At 34.0% G+C, this 22,914-nt stretch overlaps 1 protein-coding gene and 1 long non-coding RNA gene across 2 annotated transcripts in view; one reads left to right on the forward strand and one right to left on the reverse strand.

The window, feature by feature from the left end:
- The window catches only part of LOC140983052 (disease resistance protein At4g27190-like), a 76,815-nt gene that overhangs the window by 20,522 nt on the left and 33,379 nt on the right, over nt 1-22,914 (reverse strand). The gene's annotated exons all lie outside the window — the stretch shown is intronic.
- On the forward strand, nt 8,236-10,684 carry LOC140983564 (uncharacterized). Its single transcript, XR_012176451.1, has 4 exons — nt 8,236-8,502; nt 8,730-8,840; nt 9,842-9,885; nt 10,032-10,684. It is a non-coding gene; the product is annotated as an uncharacterized lncRNA (long non-coding RNA).

Consider the following 22,914-nt stretch of genomic DNA (forward strand, 5'->3'; position numbering starts at 1 on the left):
TAATATGTTATTTTTATCCAATGATATCTTTTCATTATGTAAATTAGTATTTGATTTTTTTATGTCTACCCACATTATAATATGTTATTTTTAATCCAATGATTTAGATTTTTTATTTATCTTTTAATTATGTAAATTAAATTAATTATAGTTTAGAAATAACTCATTATCGAATTGTGAATTTTCTTTGGTGTCTTATTAATTTTTTTTTCTTGTCCTCATATGACAGTTTCCTAGAATTTATGTGTTTAAATTAAAGTTTTTTGCCACCGAAATTTTTTACTGTTTATATTTCTAAATTATTTAAATAAAACACGGTAAAAGATCGTTTTTTTACGGTTTATATTTATAAATTATTTAAATAAAACACGGTAAAAGATCGTTTTTTTACGGTTTATATTTATAAATTATTTAAATAAAACACGGTAAAAGATCATTGTGATTTGAGCCGTCAATTTGGGTTGGTCTGTCGGTTTGGCATGTACCGCCAAACAGTTTAAGTGAGTTGGGTTGAAATTTCGTCGACTCATTTAAAAGTGAGCCTAAATGAGCTCGCACGAGTTTATATTAAATATCTATATATCTAATATTATCAATTTTCAATTATGAATTCTTGATATAAAATAGAAAATATCAGTTTGATTTCAAAATTGTGATGTTACTATCTTGTCCAAAAATTGTGGGTTGTTGAGACATTTTGGCAGTCACTCAAAATTGAGTGTCAAAGTTGACATTTGAGTTGTATTTTTGAACTCCTGACAATATATTCGTCAACATATTATTTTTAAGTTAGTTTTATTAGTATCGTGAGTAGGGGTGTGCAACGGTCGGTTTGGTTCGGTTTTAATAAACTTCGGTTCAGTTTTTCGGTTTACGGTTTTTCGAATGCCTAATCCTAAACCGAACCATTTTAATTCGGTCCGGTTTGGTTTTTTTGTATTACGGTTTGGTTATTACGGTCGGTTATTACAGTTTGTGTAATAAATTTAGTTATAAATGATGTTGTACGTTATAAATTTTAAAAAAATATAATAAAAAACCACAATCAAATTGGTTTTGATTATCTTACAAAAATCAAAATAAAGTAATCAAAAACAGACATAGCTATAATTCATGTAACTAATTTGTTAAGTATCTCACAAACATCAAAACCAGAGGCACAACAATTCAACAAAGGCTCGAAGCAGCAATGCCTTTTTCTCCAATCTTGATTTGTTCGGCTGAAATTCTGAATCGTCAATTTCAAAAGTCAATCTCAAAACCTAAATAAATTAGTTTATTATTTATTCACTTATTTTTAAGTTTTATTTTTAATTTTTAAGTTAGGACATGTTTGGAGTACAATATAATAAAAAAACAAAAAATTCTCATATATTGTTGATGCAAGACAGGATACTACAGCTGAAGAAATCTTGAGAAGATGCAGCAATGATATATTAAAACCCATGTTTACAATGATAAAGAGCAGCGGTAGTAAAGGTGCACCGTCGCATCCTGTGGCGAAAACAGCATATAATGTTATCAGCTATAACTTCTCTAGAACAATTGAGTCGACCTGTATATTTTTGTGCGTGTATGTGTTTTGGGAAATGTTTAATTAGACATAATTAAGTTACATATTATATTCAGATTTTAAAATTATTCATTTATCACAAATTTAGGCATCTCGACCAAAAAAGGCTTATAACTTTGAACTGTGGCTGAAGATACATATGTCGAGCCACAAAATTTAGATACGAAAAAAGCCAACATGTTCTCAAGTAAGGCAACTCTTATAAATTATCTATCACAATCAACGTATCCACCAAATGACTGCCCACGAATCCCGCCCCACCAGTGACCGCAATCCTCTTTCTCTTCCCCTGTATACCAACCGGCACCCTCCCTACCCCATTTGGACGATACCCATTACTCCCGCTATCCCAATTCCCATAATTCTGTCCTAACTCCCTCGGATCGTAGGAAGCAAGTGTGGATTCGCTGCTTCGGGAGGAAATGTGGTTGCGGGGATCCACGGAAGAAGAGGTAGAGACACGGGAAAGAGAGGGCTGTAGGATGAAGAAAGAAGAGCCGATTAAGATACCAACAAGGATGAACAGAAGGCGCTGTTCTTTGAGGAGGTAATATGTTTCGATCTTTAAATTCAAGTGTGTCTTTCCCTGTGGCATTTTGAGCTGTTTTTATAGGATTTTGAATTGTTGTGATCCTTTGTCACGCCCCGAGCCCGCGCCCGCGCCTGCGTGACTGCACATTGGGCCCCTATAGCAACTATTTCGTATTCGTCCTCGCTTTACGAAAATGATTAACTCAAGTTGCTATAGAAGTCCATTGTAAGCCATTATAAACTCATTTTAAATCTTTGATTTTTCAGATGTGGGACAAGGGTATCACAATCACCCCTCCTTCAGAACGCGATGTCCTCGTCGCGGCCTGACCCCTCGATCCACCAACACCGAGAATCTAGAGGTGGCTCCTACAGGTTCAAGAGGTGGCTCCCGTCATGTAGCACTTTGCCCCGCAGGTTCAAGAGGTGGCTCACATGCACATAGCAGTTTGCCCTGCATAGCACTTATTTCTCGGTGTTCCATGCCGGTGACCGGCTCTGATACCATTCTGTCATGCCCCGAGCCCGGGCCCGCGCCTGCGTGACTGCACAATGGGCCCCTATAGCAATTATTTCGTATTCGTCCTCGCTTTACGAAAATTAGGGGTGTGCAACGGTCGGTTTGGTTCGGTTTTAATAAACTTCGGTTCGGTTTTTCGGTTTACGGTTTTTCGATTGCTTAATCCTAAACCAAACCATTTTAATTCGGTCCGGTTTGGTTTTTTTTGTATTACGGTTTGGTTATTACGGTCGGTTATTACGGTTTGTTTAATAAATTTAGTTATAAATAAAGTTGTACGTTATAAATTTTAAAAAATATAATAAAAAATCACAATCAAATTGGTTTTGATTATCTTACAAAAATCAAAATAAAGTAATAAAAAACAAACATAGCTATAATTCTTCTAAACAATTTGTTGAGTATCTCACAAACAACAAAATAAAATAATAAAAAATATAGCTACGACAATTGTAAGCAATTTGGAATTTGGATATGTTGATAGTGAATAATTCCAGCATTGGATCCATCAACTCCTACAAAAAAATTCTCATATGTAGGGAAATGAAAATGTCAACCTATTATGAAAAATAATAAGTTCATATAAATTAGATCAACTTAACAAACCTGATTGCAAGTCACAACTATATATCAATAAGACAGTAAAATAGTAAACATAATGAAATTACTTATATTAATTATTTTATTATTTATTAAATTATTTATATTAATTATTTTATTATTTATTATATTTTCAATGGTCGGTTCGGTTTTTTCGATTTTAAAATTTCAAAAACCGATAACCGAACCGAAAAACCGAAAATACAAAAACTCAAAACCATAACCGACCGAAAAACCGTTTAAACCGAACCAAAAAAACTGAAATTTATGGTCCGGTCGGTTTTTTCGGTGTAAACCGTTTAATGAACACCCCTAACGAAAATGATTAACCCAAGTTGCTATAGAAGTCCATTGTAAGCCATTATAAACTCATTTTAAATCTTTGATTTTTCAGATGTGGGACAAGAGTATCACATCCTTGACGCCATTTATCCCTCTTCCTTCTTATTTGCTGCCCTTGTGCTCTAGCTTGAGTAAGTGTCTGTATTTGAAGGACTATTGTATCTGAGACTCACCTCAGTTATGTTGTTTTGAGTATGCCTAAGGCTTCTTTAGTTGTTCTCATGTCGCAACGAATTTGAATCTTTAAATAACTCCATAAAATATATGATAGATATTTTGTTATTATGTGTTTAAATTAAAATATTAAGCAGCAATAGACAGAACAATGAGAAGATGTTTAAAACGCCATCCATTTTCCAGTATTGTAGAAAGAATTATTGGACAGTAACTATATGTAGCAACCACTCAATAAATAGCGTCTCTTATCTGGTACCCCGAAACAAAGCATGATTTGTTTAATAAAACACAGCCTCTCTCATTTGAAATTTGAAAAGGAACATATATCAGTGCATTTATTCGCTGAAAGCCATGTCCTGGCGTAAATGGAGGGGGTGGACTTCTGCTTTCAAACTAGTAGTATGTTGACTTGTTTGTGAACAAAATCTGAGGGGGTGAAAGTTGTTCAGCTCAGTTAAGAAAATAATGAAGTTCGAATAGAGAAAAGGCCCAAAAGATAGCGGAAGTGGGTGATTGTTGGTGGCACACTAAATGAAACAATTTGGCGTTTATTGTGCTTTTTAAATTTTGGTTCTTATACCTTTCCAAGAATTCAAAAGGTTGTAAGGCCATCTCCAAAGCTGCACCATTTTGGTGCAGCTTATATATGCTGCGCTATTTTCCTCCTGGCGCAGGAGGAGACCCCTGCGCAAAATTTGGCGCAGGGGTATTTTTTTTAAAATAAATTTTTTATTTTTTATATTTATATTTATTATGAATATTTGTATTTAAATTATAAATAGTATTTAAATAATAATATAATATTTATTTTATTTTTTTAACAATTAGATATTTAATCATAAAAATTATAAATTAATAATTTTTGATTTTTAAAATATTTTTTTATTTATTTTAATTATTAATATTTAAAAACTAATTTGTTTTTATGATTTTTAATTAATATAATTTAATACAAATACAAAAAATTAATATAACAATAAAATTCATAAGTAAAATAAAAGGAAAATTTCGAGAATATTCTTTTTGGTGTAAGATTTGAAGTAAATGGGTTGGAGATGAATGCTGTATTTGGTGCAGAAATCGCACTATTTTAGTGTAAAATTTACATCAAAATAGATTTTGTGATTGGAGATGCCTAAAAAGCTAAATGCAATGCATTGTCAGGTGATGATAGTGAAGAAAGTGAAAGTAGTGAAAATGGAGAATGGGTGCATCAGCATGAACTAGGTAGGAGCTTCATTTTTGTCCTTCAATGGATAATCGACTCGTGTCACCCCTTTATACATAGTAACCAAAAACGAGAAGATGGACAAAATAGATAGAAGTAAACATATCTAAGAAGTCCAAACCAGTAGGGGTGTCAAAATCAGACATGATCAATCAATTCGACACGATTCAACTCGAAAAAAATCAAGTTTGGGTTTGGAGTTTTCGGGTTCGGGTCAGATCGAGTTGGACCCGATAGATGACCCGAAAAAAATGATCAGGTTGGATTGGGTTGGGTTGGGCTCGGGTCAACCCGGGTTGACCCGAAAATTTAATTTTTTTAAAAAAATATAATTAATAAATATGAGTTACATTTTTATATATTGTATGTCTGAAAAAATATTAATTGTATATTTATATCATAAATTTTCATAATTTAATATTTATTTTAAATTTTTTATTTTTTAGACAATTATTTATTTGATTTAGTAAATATACTTTATTTTTCTACGATTAGACTTTCAAATTTAAATCAAATATATGATAGATATTTTGTTATTATGTGTTTAAATTAAAATATTAATTTTTTTAATTTTATTTAATTTTCTTTTAAAAAATTTATAAACAAATTCAAAATAGGGTTATACGGGTTGATCGGATTGGTTCGGGTTTAGGTTCAGATTGAGAGTTTTCGGGTTGGATCGGGTTCGATTCAGGTTGAGCAATTTTTAAATAGTACTATTCTCAACCCGATCCAATCCACCCAACCCACCCGAATTTACACTCTTACTTTTCAGTCTGGTCGATTACTTATAGTTTATTTGATATTAAAATTTTAAATTTAGAACAAGATCGTGGTTCGAAATTATATAATAAACTTATAATGAGATGACAAGCATATATTGGAAACTATTCAAATTTATTTACTTTTTTGACAAAAATCAAATAGATTTTTTTTTACCTAATCTATTTATCTATCTCTTTTTTAAATTTATCTAAATTTTATCTCACATATTTTTTGGTCAACATATTTTAAATTAATTTTAAAATAATGGATTCTTCAATAAAATATAATTTAAAAAATAAAATAAAATATATACTCGCAATAGATGTGTGTCAAATATCTAGTACAAGTTAAGGTCGAGAAGTGTTTTCTTTTTTGGCAAAAACTTGTGTGAGACGGTCTCACGGGTCATATTTATGAGACGAATCTCTTATTTGGGTCATCCATGAAAAAATATTACTTTTTATACTAAGAGTATTACTTTTTAATGTGAATATGGGTAGGGTTAACCCGTCTCACAGATTAAGATTCATGAGACGGTCTCACATGAGATCCATTCTTCTTTTTTAATGAAGAATAATAATAAATTATTGAACATAGACGTTCAATTATTATCGGATAACGTGTCATTGTTATTATTATATTTTCACTGATTTAAAATTTAAATGAATAAATTCTTTAAAAAAAGTTCGTGATATAACTTTAACCTGGAGTGAAAGAAATACAAATGGATAATCAAATCAATTGATAACTATTACACCTATTATTGAAATGAGAAAATATCAACAGCTCTAGAATTGAAGATTCAACAGTTATGTGAGAAACCGAACTTAAACCGAACTTCAATTCAACGGAGATAAAAATTTCAACAATTAATAAATTCAGTAATCGATCATTTTTCAATAAACAAAATTCAGCAGCAACAAGCATTGTGCAACAGCTTACATTTTCAGCAGCTAACCATTTCCAGTAGGCGAAAATTCAATAGCTGAAATCCAGCATATCATGTCAACAGTGAGCTGGTAATTCTGATACAAACCTATAACTGAAGCATTAAACTCGAGATCATGTCAGATAATGACCATTAATTGAGAGGCTAACCGTTAGATTTTTGCCTATAAATGCATACAAATTTACGAGGAGTTACACAAATTCTGAGCAAATCACCCAAAACTTAGAAGAAATATTTCGAGCTAAGAGAGGGAATTTTCGAGCAAAAGTCCAATAGTATTTTCTAGCAGCAATACAATAACAAGAAAATAGACATTGTCCAAGTGTCAGTCGAAATTATTTTAGAAAATATTGTAAGTGGGGTTTCTATTTTAACTCGTGATATCTTATTTAAAACCGAGCAGAATGTATTGTATGATTTTAAAGTTGAATTCAAAATATGTATGTTTGAAGCACTGAAATTTATGAATGAATGGTAGGAATATCCATTTCGAATATGACTGATTCATGTTATTCCTGATTCATGCCTCACTATTTAGAGGATTAAAATATAAGAGACTGACTTTAGTTAGCCATAAATTTCATAACATAATCAGTGCATAAAATGGATATTGTTTACTTCTGAAAAATATGTGATTTATGTTCCGTTTTTGTATATGAGATTTTCGTTAAAAAGATTTTTAAAAGTTGAGATGATTTTCTTTGTTTATTGAGTAACAATTATATCAATCATCAACTCAAACTTTTTTTAGATAAGAACGAAGAAATGATATAAAAGGAAAGCAAACCCACTCACAGGGCCCGTCGGATAATGTCCCCAAATTTTTGAGTAGCTTTATTTATGTTTTTTCATAATTGGGGATGATTCGAAAAATCGATGTCGGAACGACCGTTTATTTCAAAAACATGACATATTTTCGTTTTAATCGGAGATAAAACAACTGATTTACACAATTTTTGGTAGGTGAAGAAAAGTGGCGTGTGTGGGAGCTAGGGAAGGATTACGGGTAAGAGAGAATGAGTGGTGGATTTCCATTTTGATTTTGATTTTGATTTTGATTTTGATTTCTTAATTAAATGGGACCAACAACGATTTACATTAAATTATATCAATTTAGACATTATTATCATAATTTTGAAATATAAGTTATTATTTATTAAATAATTAATGCTCATTTTTATTTAACAGATATAAAAATCAATTTTTTTTCTATTTTTAAATAATTAAAATCATTATATTTTATTTTAATAAATAATTAAAATAATTCTATTTTATTTCAATATTTTTGTTCATAATTATAATATTGGACGAAATTCACTCCAAAGCTTTTAATTAACTAAGTTCTTTTTTTAAAAACAATGATTTATTTGTGTATTGGTATGTAATTAGGGGTATATTGGTCTTTAATTGTAATTTTATATATGTTTCTCGAATTCATTCATAGTATATATCTACTTCTACTTCTATCTACTATACTTAAAGCGTAAATAAGTTCAAGTTGGCCATTTTAGGCCCGGTAGCAGGTAACACCCTCTAACCACGTGTCGCTTCCACTACACCACAGTCCAGGGACAATATCACGTGGGAGAGATGCTCTTCCCTCCACCACACCCGTAGCTTCCGGTTACACCCCTGCTTCTTCGACTCCTCGTATCCATCGTCTTCCTTCGTTTTGCTTGCCTTGTTTCTCGTTTTCCCCCGATTGCAGCGAACAGCTCCCAGCAAAAAAAGGCTTGCTTGGTGTGTTGTCTGCGTCCTTCTTCTTCCAGCTTCTCGGCGTCACCTCTGCTGCGTTGCTTTCCCCCTTGTATAGACTGGTAAGCTTCTACTGTGTTTGCTTTCTTCCCCTTCTCCCCGCGAGCTTATCTTGAACTCTTGGGTTTGTTCTTCCTCTTCTCATGTTTTGTTTGTCTGTTTTTTTGAGTTGCTTCGTCTTTGGTTGGTTCGCTTCCTTGTTCTGTTTTTTGTTCGTTTGCTTTGTTCTCTTCGGCATTGTTCCTCTCCCATTTGCCTTGACTTGGTTTTTGTCTTCCTTTCACTGCAGCGAGCAGGGTCCAGGAAAAAAGGTTTGTTCGGTTCGTCGGCGGCGGTGTTCTTCTTCTTTCAACTTCTCGCTCTTATCTTTGCTGCCCGCGTCTCTCCTCTCTCCCCATTGGTAAGCTTCTACTGATTTTACTTTGTCGCCCTTTTTTTTTTATTTTGCCCCTGATTCTTTTGTTTCTTCTTCTTTTGTTCTTCCTCTACGTGTATGCCTTTTACAGCTGCTTTGTTTTGGGTTGTTAGCTTCCTTGTTATGTTTTCACCTCTGTTGTCTTGCTGTTTTTTACTTTCTTCCGCCTGCTCTTGCCGCCTTCTTGTCTAGAATTTCTGAAACCTTGACATGATTACTATTGAACTATTTGGACTAGGAAAAAGGCAAAAAAGAGACCATATAGCATCGTACGGTGGTAAAAAATAAGAATAACTTCACTTAATATTAAATCACATACACTAATATTTAGTGATTGGTTATTTTACATAGACAACGGCAGCTTGAAAAGATCTCGGAAGTTTCAGCCTGAAGATAGGCTCTTTTCGTTATCTTCAGTCACTTCACCGGCTGTATGCCTTTTACTTCTCTCGTCTCTTTTCCTATTGTATTCCAAATATTATTTCTTGTGGCTAGCTCAAACGTAAATGTGTGCTTGATTGTTATTGGAAACTTGCGTTTCATTTTTCTTGCATATGCAGGCTTTGAGGATACTTGAAATGAAAACAGTAGGCTTGAAATTTTCAGTTTATGGTTTTTCTTCTTGTGTATGGATAGGTTTTACTAGATATTCAGACTTCAAAACTTCATGATTTTCATATCTGTCACACGTGGATACTTTAATCGGGATTTAGTGTTCATCAGGCCTTGAAGCAAGCCATCATCAAATTTGAAATTGGCTACCACCAGAGTCTTTTTGTTTCCTTATTTTATTTCCTAATCTGTATGTGTTAAATCGATTTTGGATGTGGTTATTGAATCTATCTTTTCTGTTCTCGACTGCTTCATTTATGTATTGCATGGACGTATAGTTTTGTAATTAAAACTGTGGGACTTGGTACTATTCATTTTCTCGGAAAGCATTATCTGTCCACAATATGATTTTCGGTATTTCCTTTGTGTATCAGGCCGAAGAAGTTGCACGGGATGGTGGCATAGCAACTAATGGACCGTAAGTAATCCTTTTTCTCATAGCTAATTTATCCTCAGCTTTGACACATTTAGTGACTTCGTATTAATCTGTTGAGGATCCATGACACACTTGCAAACTACATTTTTAAAACGATATATTGATCATGAGCTCGTTACATTTGACAGGGGAAAACCAAAGAAATGTAGAGGACCACGAGAGGCAAAGAGAAGGCAATCAAGCGAGGTTGACTATGTATATGAAGATGATGCTGATTTGATGTAGCCACCAGTCCTTTTTTTTTCGGCTGGAGTTTGTGCATTTTCAGCTATACAAGGTTTTTTGTGTGGTTGTGAAACAGACAAAAATTGGCACAAAATTCTCTTGTTTCGAACAATGCTTAATCATCTGTCATGTACATATAGATCTAATTTCTGTTTCTGGTCCAAAGTTCATATACTTTTTCACACTCTATCCAGTATTTCCTGATTAACAATCTTCGCTACAAAACGATCGTACAAGCATGATGGGATGATAGTTCGCCACCATGCTGCTTCGTTTGATAAGGGCGAGAAAGAAATGCAGCTTCTTGGTCCTGGTCTCACTCTTTTTGTCCCACTCTTTTCTCCAAATTTAGTCTATTTTACATGTCATTTTAATAAAATACAAAGTTGGTATTTGGCCTGGTATGACATGAATAGACCTCAGCCACTAATCCTGCTACTGCATTCGGTCGAATTGCTGATGAAGTTATTTAGTTTGGTGATTTCTTGTGGTGTAAATTTTGATAATGGAAAGTTAATTGACAAGCCTTTGTTCATAGGCAAGACAATATATAAAATTCGTCTGGTAAATTGGTTGATTTTAGTTTTGGTTTGTAATTTTTAAAAATTTCATCTTGATATAATAAATTAGTTATTTTTTCCTACTTTTATAGTTTTTTTCCTCTGATGTAATGACATGATATAGAACATTGATGATCTTATCACAAAGACATTAATGACATAGCGGATATCTTACTATATGTTAAAAGATACAATTGTCACAGCTAAAAAAATGAATAAAAGTTATAATTAAATTACTTTATTGGAGTGAGAATAAAATTTAATGATTTATCGAATGAAAGAAAAAATATAACAAACTTACAAAATTTGATGAACTAATAAAATTAATATCCTTCAAAATTCTTAGATAATTCTCTTTTTCATGTCATCTAGCCCACTCTCAAAAGTCAGAAGTCCAATTTTCATACAATTTGACTTCACATTTTTTTATTCAACTCCTATAATCTAATCTCCTCTTCATCTTTATTTTGTTCTTCTCTTCCTTTTCAATCATCCCATCTTTCTTCATTTTTTTCCCTAAAAAAAACAATTAAACTTGTTTCTGCATATACATTTATCTATCTAAGAGCAAAATATAAGATTTTTTAAAATTTATATTAAATATTTTGTCGTTTATGTATTTTATTTCAATTTTTATTGTGATTTAGCTCTTGTATGATATGTGTGACAAATAAATTTTATTTCAAAATTATGGTCAATAATTGAAAGTCAAAATCAAATTATGTTCCAAAATTTTGGTCAACGGGTAAGGTAAGATATTTGGAATCATATATAGAAAGTTAATATTAAATAAAGTTTCCCTCTCAACAATTTTTTTAATAAAGTTTAAAAATTTAGGCCAGTGTATAAATTGAAAGTAATTATATGTTTAGAAATCAAAATATGTTTTTGTAATTTTGGATATTTACAGGCAATAATAGGGCAACATAGCATAAATGAACAGCATGGAATTTGAACGGAGCTTTAGTCATTTGTGAGAAATTTATTGGATTAAATCAATAATTAATAAATATTTAAAGTAGAACAAGCTCAAAGGACAAATTTATTGGATTAATTCCTTATTTTTATCCTTGCAGAGCCATGGATTTTTTTTCCTTAGCTCTAAATGTTTATATTAACAATTCCATTGTAGTAATTAAAGCAACATTTCCGGTAGATTTAGAAATCTACAAAATGATATGGAACAACAAAACACATATTGTGGATGAGAGAGGATGGAGATTTTGGCAGTGTTGATACTGTTAGTTTTAGATAATTTATTTTGAAGTCATAGTTTTAAAATTTTTATTTTCCATTATATTAAATTAATTTTGGCTCGTAAATTATTTTCTTTGTCAGGATATAAATATTATGTGATTCATATTATTACTTTTTATGTCAGTATATTAAGTTCGATTTTATATTTTGGGAAAAAAAATTTTGGCTTTATATATTTATCTTTTTGTTATTTTAGTCATCTATTTATCAAATTTCAGTTGTAGTCAGCTACTTTTGTTGTTTTTTTTTTCCAATTTTTTCACATGATAACAATATGGAGTTGATGTGGTGGCAATATGACACTGATGTGTACAGTGTCAAATGAGCACCCAAGATGAAAAAAGGCTAAAATTGACAAGAAAATAAAGTCACAAGACTAAAACTGAAAATTGACCTCATAGAGGATCAAAATTTATATCTTATTTATAAATAGTAAATTCAAAATGTTGGGGCCCCTTTTCATCAATGGACTCCTGACGTATACGAAGGGATCATCCATATAATATACAAAAAGAAACTCTCGTAGCAATTGGGGTTATGGATTTTCAATTTTTTTTTATACATGTTCCAGTTTTGGAAATTTTTAATTTTTTGAAAAAAAAATTCAAGATTGTCATTTTTGCGAAAATTATAAATGAAAGAAAAGTTAGGAGATCGATCGAGTGATGTGTTTTTTCCCTTGGATACAAAAGAAAAAAAAATTGCTATGTTATAATTTCTCAATACCCATCATTTGCTAATTACATGTTCAATATATCAACCAAATTCAATGGAAAACAATCCTTACTGTACTTATATCGACTTTGGACAATTTCAATACAACTATCTACTTCAGAAAGAAGTTTAAGAACTAATAAGAAGATTTTATTCCAACTCAATATGTACCATCATCTTACTAAGAGTGGTTAACATGGAATCAAAGCTCTTGCTCCTGCTAGACTATGCAACAGATATTGAGACAACCTTAAATACCAACGAGCTCCATCAAAACAACTATGTACATTAAATGAATAATAAAACATTTATCTTATAGTATCGAAAATTCTTAGTAGTAGTCCATGTGTGTAGACATATTATAAGTTTTAGATTATGCTTGATCAAATAAACGTATATGAAAACTGCTCTCCACTTCGTTACTTTATGAATTTACCTTTTATTTTTCTCATAATACATCAACCACATCCATGTCAATTTCTTTTGCTTACATGTTACTGCCCTGCGTTTTCTTCTTAATACGAGTTCCAAACAATTTCTATTCATATACTTTGATTTCTTTTATTAGTCTCTCGTTATAATCATCTATTCAGATGTCTTGTGAATTAAATTGATTCTCATGTTTAAATATCTTAAAAACTCAACGTTACAAACTTCATAAATACATCAACTAAATTCTCAAATAAAAAATGTTATATCTATTATCAACATTAACAAGTTTTCAAACATCTTTGATTACACTAAGATTTTAGATGTTCTTATCGATCGTTTAATGGTTCATATTACAACTAATATGTTAGACATAACTTAATTGTGGCGATGGGCAATGAGATTTAAAACCAGCAGATCTTTAGGCAATATAAAAGCAGTAGTCTTCAGCTAACGAAAACCAGAAGCAGAACTTAAAGTTCTAAGATAACCAGAAGCAGAACTTAGAATTCTAGAAAAACAGAAGCAGAATTCAGTCCAAACCGAAGTAACTTAACGTCTTTCGCATAAACAGAACTAGCCTTGAATGTTACCGTTACTTTATCAAGTACTAGCATTAATTGCACCATTAATGCTGTATGAAGCTATTTATTACGTCTTACCAATTTTGGTATAAAACAAGACTGATTGTTTTGAAGCTTTTCTGCAGGACCTATTTCAGGTATTAAAGCTGAATATATCAGAAGTCAAAGAAGCCGTTTTGTTTATAGACGTTGGGATCAAAAACTTCTATAAATATACAAGAACAACGTTGATAAAGATTGGGACAATACTGATTACAATACTCACAACGTTGATCTGAGCACAAAACTCTCTTATCTCACAAAAAGCTCGACATACAGAAAAGTAGCACACGCTTCATAGCATATATCTGATCGGTTGAAGATCATCTTGTGCTGCTATTTCTCATACTCTTCATAAACAGTTCACACTATTCATATCTTGTTGAGAAGAGTTTGTAATCTGGAAAAGAGTCTTTTCCAGAACTTTGATTATATATTATTTTATCGTGTTGATACATTAAGAGTTTTAGTAGGCAGAAGGTAAGTCCTGCTGAAGTGGGTGTGTACGAGTGTGTACTGTAAAATCCAAAGTCTTTTAGTGATACCTTCTGGAAACAGAAGAAGGGGAGACGTAGAATATTTTATCTTCGAACTTCCATAAACAACTATTGTCTACTGCCTACTGTTTTTATCATTTCAATTACTGAACCATCAGATCGTTACCGCACTATTTTGTGATTTGTTGGTTGCATACTTGAACAAGATTAGCTACAATCTCTAACAGGATTTTAGCAACTTCAAAAGAAGAAATCAGAGAGTTTATTCACCCCCCTCTAAACTCTACATCGATCCTCAACAAGTGGTATCAGAGCAGTGTTATTCTTGTTCTTGAAAATCTACAACAGATGGCACACTGTAGCAAGGTTCCCATGTTCTCAAAAGAAGACTTCGATGACTGGAAGATCAGTATGCAAGCTCATCTAGCAGCTCAAGATGACGACATGTGGTTCGTCATCACAGATGGTCCATTAAAGATCTTAAAGCCTAATATAGCCGTTGCTATCACTGATGGTGCGCCGCAAATGGTTGAAAAACCAAGAAGTGAATGGACTAGTGAAGATAAAAAGAAAGCCAATCTGGATAATGTCGCAAAGGACACATTCTATAAAACTCTTGATAAGAACACCTTCAGCAAGATCAAGATGTGTTCAACTGCAAAAGAAATATGGGAAAAGCTCATTCAAATCTGTGAAGGAAATGAGCAGACTAAAGAAAACAAATTGTCCGTGGCCATGCAAAAATTTGAAAATCTGAAAATGAAGGCCGGAGAAAATCTAAACAAGTTTGATGAACGTTTCAGTAGTCTGGTTAATGAGCTAGCAGCTCTTGGTAAAGATTATGGCAACAGAGAAATAGCGCTCAAAGTAATGAGAGCATTGCCTAAGGAATGAGATGTAAAAACTATGGCCATAAGAGTATCTAAAGATCCGAACAAATTAGAACTGCATGATCTATTTGCAGACTTGAAAGCATATGAATCTGAACTGGAAGTACGAAGTGGAGAAGAGCCATCATCGAGTACACCTACCAAGGCTCTTGCTGCTACCGCTGTTGCTCCTGTTACAGTTGTTCCAAATATATCACCTACTACTACTACTGAAAGCACATCTGATAGAACTGCTGAACAGATCAGCAATGATGCAATGTCTTTGTTTGTGAAGAAATTCTCTAGATTCATGAAGAAGAACAACAGAACGTATCAGAATCCTAACCGAAATTTTAAGAAGGAATCACCATCCGGTGATATGGCATGTTTTAACTGTGGAAAAATTGGTCACTTTATTGCTGATTGCCCAAAGCCCAAAAAGGATGAAAAGAAGAAAAAGGAGCACAAGAGGAATGATAAGAAATCCAGAAGAGATCGCAAAGCAATGGTTGCTGAAGAAAATAAGTCCAAGTGGGAAGATTCTAGCTCTGAGTCTTCTGACTCAGATGATCATTCAAGCGACAGTGATGCAGAAGAAGTCAAATGCCTTATGGCAGACACCGAATCAACCTCAACATCTGGAGAGGTATTTGATTTTAACTCAAATGAATTTACACGAACTGATTTGGTTAATGCACTGCATGACATGGTAGAAGAGTACTCAAGACTTTCTCAATCATTCGAGGAAGTTAAGACTGAAAATCAAAACTTAAAGGATCAAATCAGTAAGTTTACTTGCTTGCAAGAAAACAGCTGTAGTGATCTGAAAGTTGAGATAAGTAAGTTGCAAACTGAGAATGAGAGAGTAAATGTAGAATACCAGACAATGAGATCTGAAAATCAGAAGCTATCATTACTGGTAAATGCATGGAACAAGTTTTCTGTTTCTTTGGAAAAGATGTATGAGTTACAGAAACAATCTGGAGACAGAAGTGGTCTCGGTTTCAGTAACAATGAAAGCACTTCAGAAACCAGTACGAAACCAATACTGGATAAAGGCAAAGAAAAATTCATTTACTTCGTTAAATCCAGTATGGTACATGAACCTGTAGTACCGACTGTTCAAGGTGAAAAGTTTGTAAATCAGACGGACAGAAGAAACCATTATGGTCTGGGTTATGTTAAACCTGAGAATAGAGTCCATCAAAGTGCTGGATCCAGTAGAGGATTCAACTCAGAAGGACAACTCTCTATGAAGGTTAAAAACTACCAGTACTATAATAGTAGACCTGTTCAAAAGAGATACAGACAAGAAACCAAGAATAGAAGGGAAGAACAACATTCTAAAGTGCAATATGTTAAGAATACTAGACCTTCTGTTGCACACACAAAGGTGGATACCCGAAGTACAAAGTCACCAAGAATTGTACAGATGTGGGTTCCTAAGGGACTGATAAGTCTTGGACCCAAATAGACTGGGTACCATTTACTAAAACTTGTGTTTGCAGGAACAGAAAAAAGTCAAAATTAGCAACTCCATATGGTATCTGGACAGTGGATGCTCCAGACACATGACTGGACAAAAGAATCTATTATCAGAAGTGATAAGTTGTACTGGACCAAAGATAACTTTTGGAGACAACTCAAAAGGTAAAACCGTGCGTAAGGGTAAGATTACTCATGGTAACATTACTATAAATGATGTACTTTTGGTTGAAAACCTATGCTATAATCTGATCAGTATCAGTCAATTATGTGACAATGGATATTCAATAGTTTTTCAGAAACATTTATGCCTAATTAAAGATGTGAATGGATATGCAATCTTAACCGGGAAAAGAGAAGGAAATACATACAGAGTTTCTTGGAATGTAGATCATATTAATGTTCCTACGTGTTTAGTTGCATCTCTCAGTGATAAACATTGGTTATGGCACAAGAGATTGAATCACCTAAACTTTAAGTCAATCAATATTCTCAAAAAGCAGAACATAGTTGACGGTTTGTCTGATATTAATTTCGTTAAAAATCATGTATGTTCTGCATGTCAACTTGGTAAACAGATAAGATCAAGCTTCAAGAACAAAGGTATTAAATCAACTTCAAGATGTTTGGAATTATTGCATATGGACTTATTTGGTCCTATCCCTATCATAAGTTTAGGGGGAATGAGATACACTCTTGTAATTATTGATGATTTTTCCAAATTTACTTGGGTAATATTTCTTGCTGGAAAAGACCAGACCAATGGCCTTCTGATCAAACTTCTGAAGAAAATTCAAAATGAAAAATCAGTTTCTGTTATTAAAATCAGAAGTGATCGAGGTACTGAGTTTACTAACAAGGTACTTGAGTTATATTTGGATGAACATGGCATTCATCATGAGGATTCAGCTGCCAGAACGCCTCAACAAAACGGAGTAGCTGAAAGGAGGAACAGAACTCTTAAAGAAGCCGCTAGAACAATGCTAGCAGATGCTAATATCTCTCAGTGCTTCTGGGCAGAAGCAATCAACACTGCATGCTATACACAAAACAGAACCATGATCAACAAGAGACATAATAAGACTCCTTATGAGATATGGAAAGGGAGTAAGCCTAATGTATCTTATTTTCATGTAGTTGGTTGCAAATGTTTTGTGCATAATAACGGTAAAAACTATTTGACTGCATTTGATTCGGAATCAGATGCTGGACTGTTTCTTGGATATTCAGCAGTAAGCAAAGCCTTCAGAATCTTCAATAATAGAACTCTTAATGTTGAAGTATCCATTCATGTTGTTTTCGATGAAGACAACAAAGCTCATGAAATTACTAACACTTCAAATCTGAGTAACAGGTTAGACAACATTCATCTAGAACTGGATAGTGAAGATGATACAGAACCACGTGTCAATGATGCACAAAATCCAGAACCAGACATCCCTATAGTAGAACCAGCAATACAGACACAGGATGCACCAGAACCAGTAGTTGACACTCCAGAATCTATTGACACCTCACTTGAGCTTGGTCCAAATCCATCGAACCAGGAAGAAATCCGTCTAAACCCTTTTATCTGGAGAAAATCACATCCTCCATCCTTGGTTATCGGAAATCCAGCAGCTCCTTTAAGGACAAGAAGACAAATGCTTAATGAATATATGCATGCTGCTTTTATTTCTCAGGTTGAACCAAAGAAGATTGAAGAAGCTCTTCTGGATCCTAGTTGGATTGAAGCAATGCAAGAAGAGCTGAATCAATTTAAAAGAAATGAAGTATGGTTTCTTGTACCTAGACCAACTCATCAAGCAGTCATTGGAACTCGGTGGGTATTCAGAAACAAGTTGAATGAAGAAGGAAATGTAGTTAGAAACAAAGCAAGACTGGTGGCTCAGGGTTTCAGGCAAGAAGAAGGAATAGACTATGATGAGACCTTTGCACCAGTAGCAAGGCTTGAAGCCATCAGAATATTCTTAGCCTTTGCTGCTTTCAAAAATTTTAAAGTTTATCAGATGGATGTGAAGAGTGCCTTCCTAAATGGTTTACTGCAAGAAGAAGTTTACGTCGAACAACCTCCAGGTTTCATCGATCATTTTCTACCACATCATGTTTTCAAATTACACAAAGCTCTGTATGGTCTGAAACAGGCACCTAGAGCATGGTATGACACTCTATCACAATTCCTTGTTAATCAGGATTTCACCATTGGCACAGTAGATAAGACTTTATTCACGTTTGTTAAAAATAAGCACATTTTGTTAGTACAAATTTATGTTGATGACATTATCTTTGGGTCAACTGACCCCAAACTATGTGAAAAGTTTGCTAAAATGATGCAGGATAAATTTGAGATGAGTTTGATGGGAGAATTAACATTCTTCCTAGGACTGCAAGTCAAGCAACTGAAAACAGGAATCTTCATAAATCAGGTTAAGTATACGAAAGAATTACTGAAAAAGTATGGTATGGAAACATGCTCTGCTGCTTCCACTCCAATGAGCTCATCTACGAAACTTGACAAAGATGAAAATGGAAACTCAGTAGAGGTAACTCAGTAACGTGGTCTTATTGGCTCATTGTTATATCTCACAGCCTGCAGACCTGATATCATGTTTGCTGTTTGTATTTGCGCAAGATTTCAGACTAACCCTAAGCAATCTCATTTTGTTGCTGCTAAGCGTATTCTAAAATACTTAAAGGGTACTCAGAATGTCGGTCTATGGTATCCCAAGGACTCATCATTCAACCTTATTGGATATTCAGATGCTGACTATGCAGGATGCAAACTGGATAGGAAAAGCACTGGTGGTTTTTGTCAATTTCTTGGCGACATGTTGATCTTCTGGTTCAGTAAAAAGCAGACTTCCATAGCCACGTCTACTGCAGAAGCAGAGTATCTTGCTGCTGGAAGTTGCTGCTCTCAAATACTGTGGATACAACAACAACTCAAAGATTATGGAGTTCAAGCCTCTGAATCACCCATCTTCTGTGACAATACCAGTGCCATTGCAATCACGCAAAATCCAGTACTTCATTCTAGAACGAAGCACAGAGATATCAGACATCATTTTATCAGAGATCATGTACAGAGGAAGGACATTCGTCTGGAATACGTTCCGACTGATCAACAAGCAGCAGATATCTTTACAAAACCTCTGCCTGAGAATAAGTTTTCGTACTTTCGAAATGTACTTGGTTTAATTGATTTAACTTAATTGTTATTTGTCAAAATTTAACAGTAGAATGTTTGCAGAAGAATAAGAAGACAAAATTACATCTACTAAAATTTTATTAAGGAAATAATCTATGCCATGTTACAGCAGCTAGTTCAGAACCTACAAAATCCTGCCACTCAACTATCCAATTATTCAGTTCATGGATTCTTAAACTAGTGAAGGATTCAGCAGAAGAGATCTTCTCTAGCTGATGCCACTCCTTCCACAGCATCGCATGCAGAAGAACTTGATCAGTTGCTAGCTCTGTAACATGATTGACATCAAATTGTTGTTTGTATCTTCTCGCTACTGCTCTCTGTGAACGAGTAAATGCCAAACCATTTTGATTAGAATTCTAGAGATCTTGAATCTTGAACCATGAAGACATAACCTTTACCAAGACATATTCTTCAATAGTCTTCTTCAAGTCATCCAGATAAGGAAACATTTCATCTATGATAATGACATGCGTACTGTTACAAGCATCATAATTGCTTGAACTGGACATATCGAACTGTTATTATCTAACATTCTTGTTGTATTACTTATAGACAGGTGACATTTAATGATTGAAGAAGTTGAAGAGTCTCAAGTCAGATGAAACGTCTATTGATTCATCCAATTTACCCAGAATAAGTTTTTCGTATCCCTTGTTTTATAACCTTCAATGAAAGCAGTAGATAAACGAAACTATGACAAAATGAAATTTTTATAAAACCAGATACATTACATTGCGTTTATATATTACATTTGTTGATATCAGTAGTTTGAGGTACTCCAGTAGCACTGAGTACTTCAACAGGAATCTAACTAAAGACTGTTGGAATCCTCTCTTTTTGCGTGGTCATGGTTTGTGAAAGGGATAATTCCACAGTTTAAACCTAATAATTTAGAACAATCTAACTAATTGTTCATATTATATGCCAAGGAATTTCTTCCAAGTATTCATATCTTGAAAAAGAATATCTTCAAACTTCTGCTTACGAGAGGCTGGAAGTTGTCCTTGAAATTCCTCTGCTGATTCAGACTCAGGAGAAGTCTCCGAAAAGTCACTTGAACTACTCATTTGTTTTGATTTGATAAAAGCATGAATGACTCAGTTTGTAAAATTGCAGATATTTATAGAAGCTGAAGCGACGGCTCACTGTCTGCACGGATACCAAGAATCATTTATTATTCCCTCAAACTTCGTATCTTCGTAATTATTGCATAGATTCAGGGGGAACAATAATCTTTCATATTTTCGTGCTTTGTCAGAAGCAGAAGAGAGTTTTGTCTGTTCGATAAGACAAAGTATCTACTGGATTTTATCAAGAATGCTGACAATACTTCAGCACTTTATAACTTCCAGTAGATATTATCATAATACGACAAATCCTCTTCTGATTATTTTCAGTAACTCATTAAACAGCCCGCTCTTTTTCATTTTTGAAAAATAACCTTTCTGACATTCTGCATAACCTTTCAAATACTCAACCGTAAACATACTGACACGTGTCCTTGTGTTTACACTGACGGCTGTACATTTTGAATATTAACCGCTTCTTATTCCTTTCACCTTTACGATTCCAGACTTTCTTGCTGCTACTTTCTCTTGTCTAACATAATCTTCAACGAAATTATCTCAGAAAAATGGCTGGAGCTTACACTCTCAACGCTTATCAAGTTAATTTTTCATCGGTACTTACTATTAAAGATGAAGGACTTGTACAAATGTTTAACGCTGTTGAAAAATCAGGCCTTCGAAGATTCTTGGAAGCACCTGCCATCATCTATAAAACAGCACTTCTGGAATTCTTCGCCAAAGCAACTGTTCAAGATGGAAAGATCATTCATTCTCAGGAAAATGCATCTATTGTCATTGATGCTCCATTACTTGGATCAACCTTCTTTCTTCCACTCTCAGGCATCTCTGACCTATCAGGTAACTCAAAGGAAGAAATGTCTATTGCTCTTACTACTTTCTATGCTTCTGGAGAGTAACTCTCTCCCTCGTGTTTCAAGAAGCTTCTGAAAATGGAGTACCAAGTGCTTGCTGACATTGTGGCAAAGGCACTCCTCGTCAAAGCTGGTACTTTTGATCGATTGACAAAGGAAAAGGTTCAGGTGATGGTGGTGATCACCTCGAATATTAAGGTGGATTGGAGTTGGCTTCTGTTCAAGATTATGAGAGAAATGGTTTCACGAAAGAGCACTGGTTTTGCTGTTCAAATCAGTCAGATGCTGAAGGATGCTGGTTTTCCATTCACTACTGATCAAGATGCTTCTTCTGTAACTATGGCCGATGCCGATAACGTGCTTGCTTTACGGCCTAAACCAACTGTGGTCGAATTTGTTTCCATGAAAAAGGAAATTGGGGATACTCTAGCCGAGGGCCATGCTCCCCAAAAGAAAATCAAAAGGAAAAGAGTAATTGTTTTGACTGATTCAGATAAAACTGTATCTGAAGAATCAGCGGCTCCTACTCAAGCATCTCTTCCAGTAGCCACACCCAGCAAAAAGAAGTCGAGAACCACCATCCGTATCAAGAAAAATGTGGCCATTGCTGATTTGGATACTGTCTCGTTAAGACAAGTATTTCCAGAAGCCACCCAAACCAAAAACAAGTCTGTTTTGGAACCAGTAGCAACTCCCTCCCAACCAGCAGTCACTTCTACTGTTTCACAACCATCTACTACCTCCTCTTTCATCAAACCAGCGGCCATCACTGCTCCATCAACATCAACATCAGAACCTATTGTTAGACCTATTACTGGAGTTGTGATTCGAGAGTCATTGGCCGGATCATCAACTACTCGAACCTCAGTGCCTATTCCTACAGGCAAAGGAAAGGAAAAGCTGTCTGATGAACATCAAGTTCAACGCCCCAAAACCTCAGTGCAAACTGGTATTGAACTTCATCTTCAAGAGATTGAAAAATCTGCCAGGGAAGACATGTTGTTCTTTGATGAATGGTTAAAGATGAGAGCATTTCACCCTTTCACTCACTTACGCACTGCAGGCGTATTTGCTCAGATCGTGAAGCATGAGAAAAGAGTTTTTGCTATTGCAAAAACCAAAAATGTTATTGAAGCCATGAATCGGAGAAATTATATCCTTGATCAACTGAAACAAAAGGCGATGGACTCTGTGTTGACAAC

Source organism: Primulina huaijiensis, chromosome 8, assembly GCF_012295235.1.
Source record: "Primulina huaijiensis isolate GDHJ02 chromosome 8, ASM1229523v2, whole genome shotgun sequence".
Classification (NCBI taxonomy): Eukaryota; Viridiplantae; Streptophyta; class Magnoliopsida; order Lamiales; family Gesneriaceae; genus Primulina; species Primulina huaijiensis.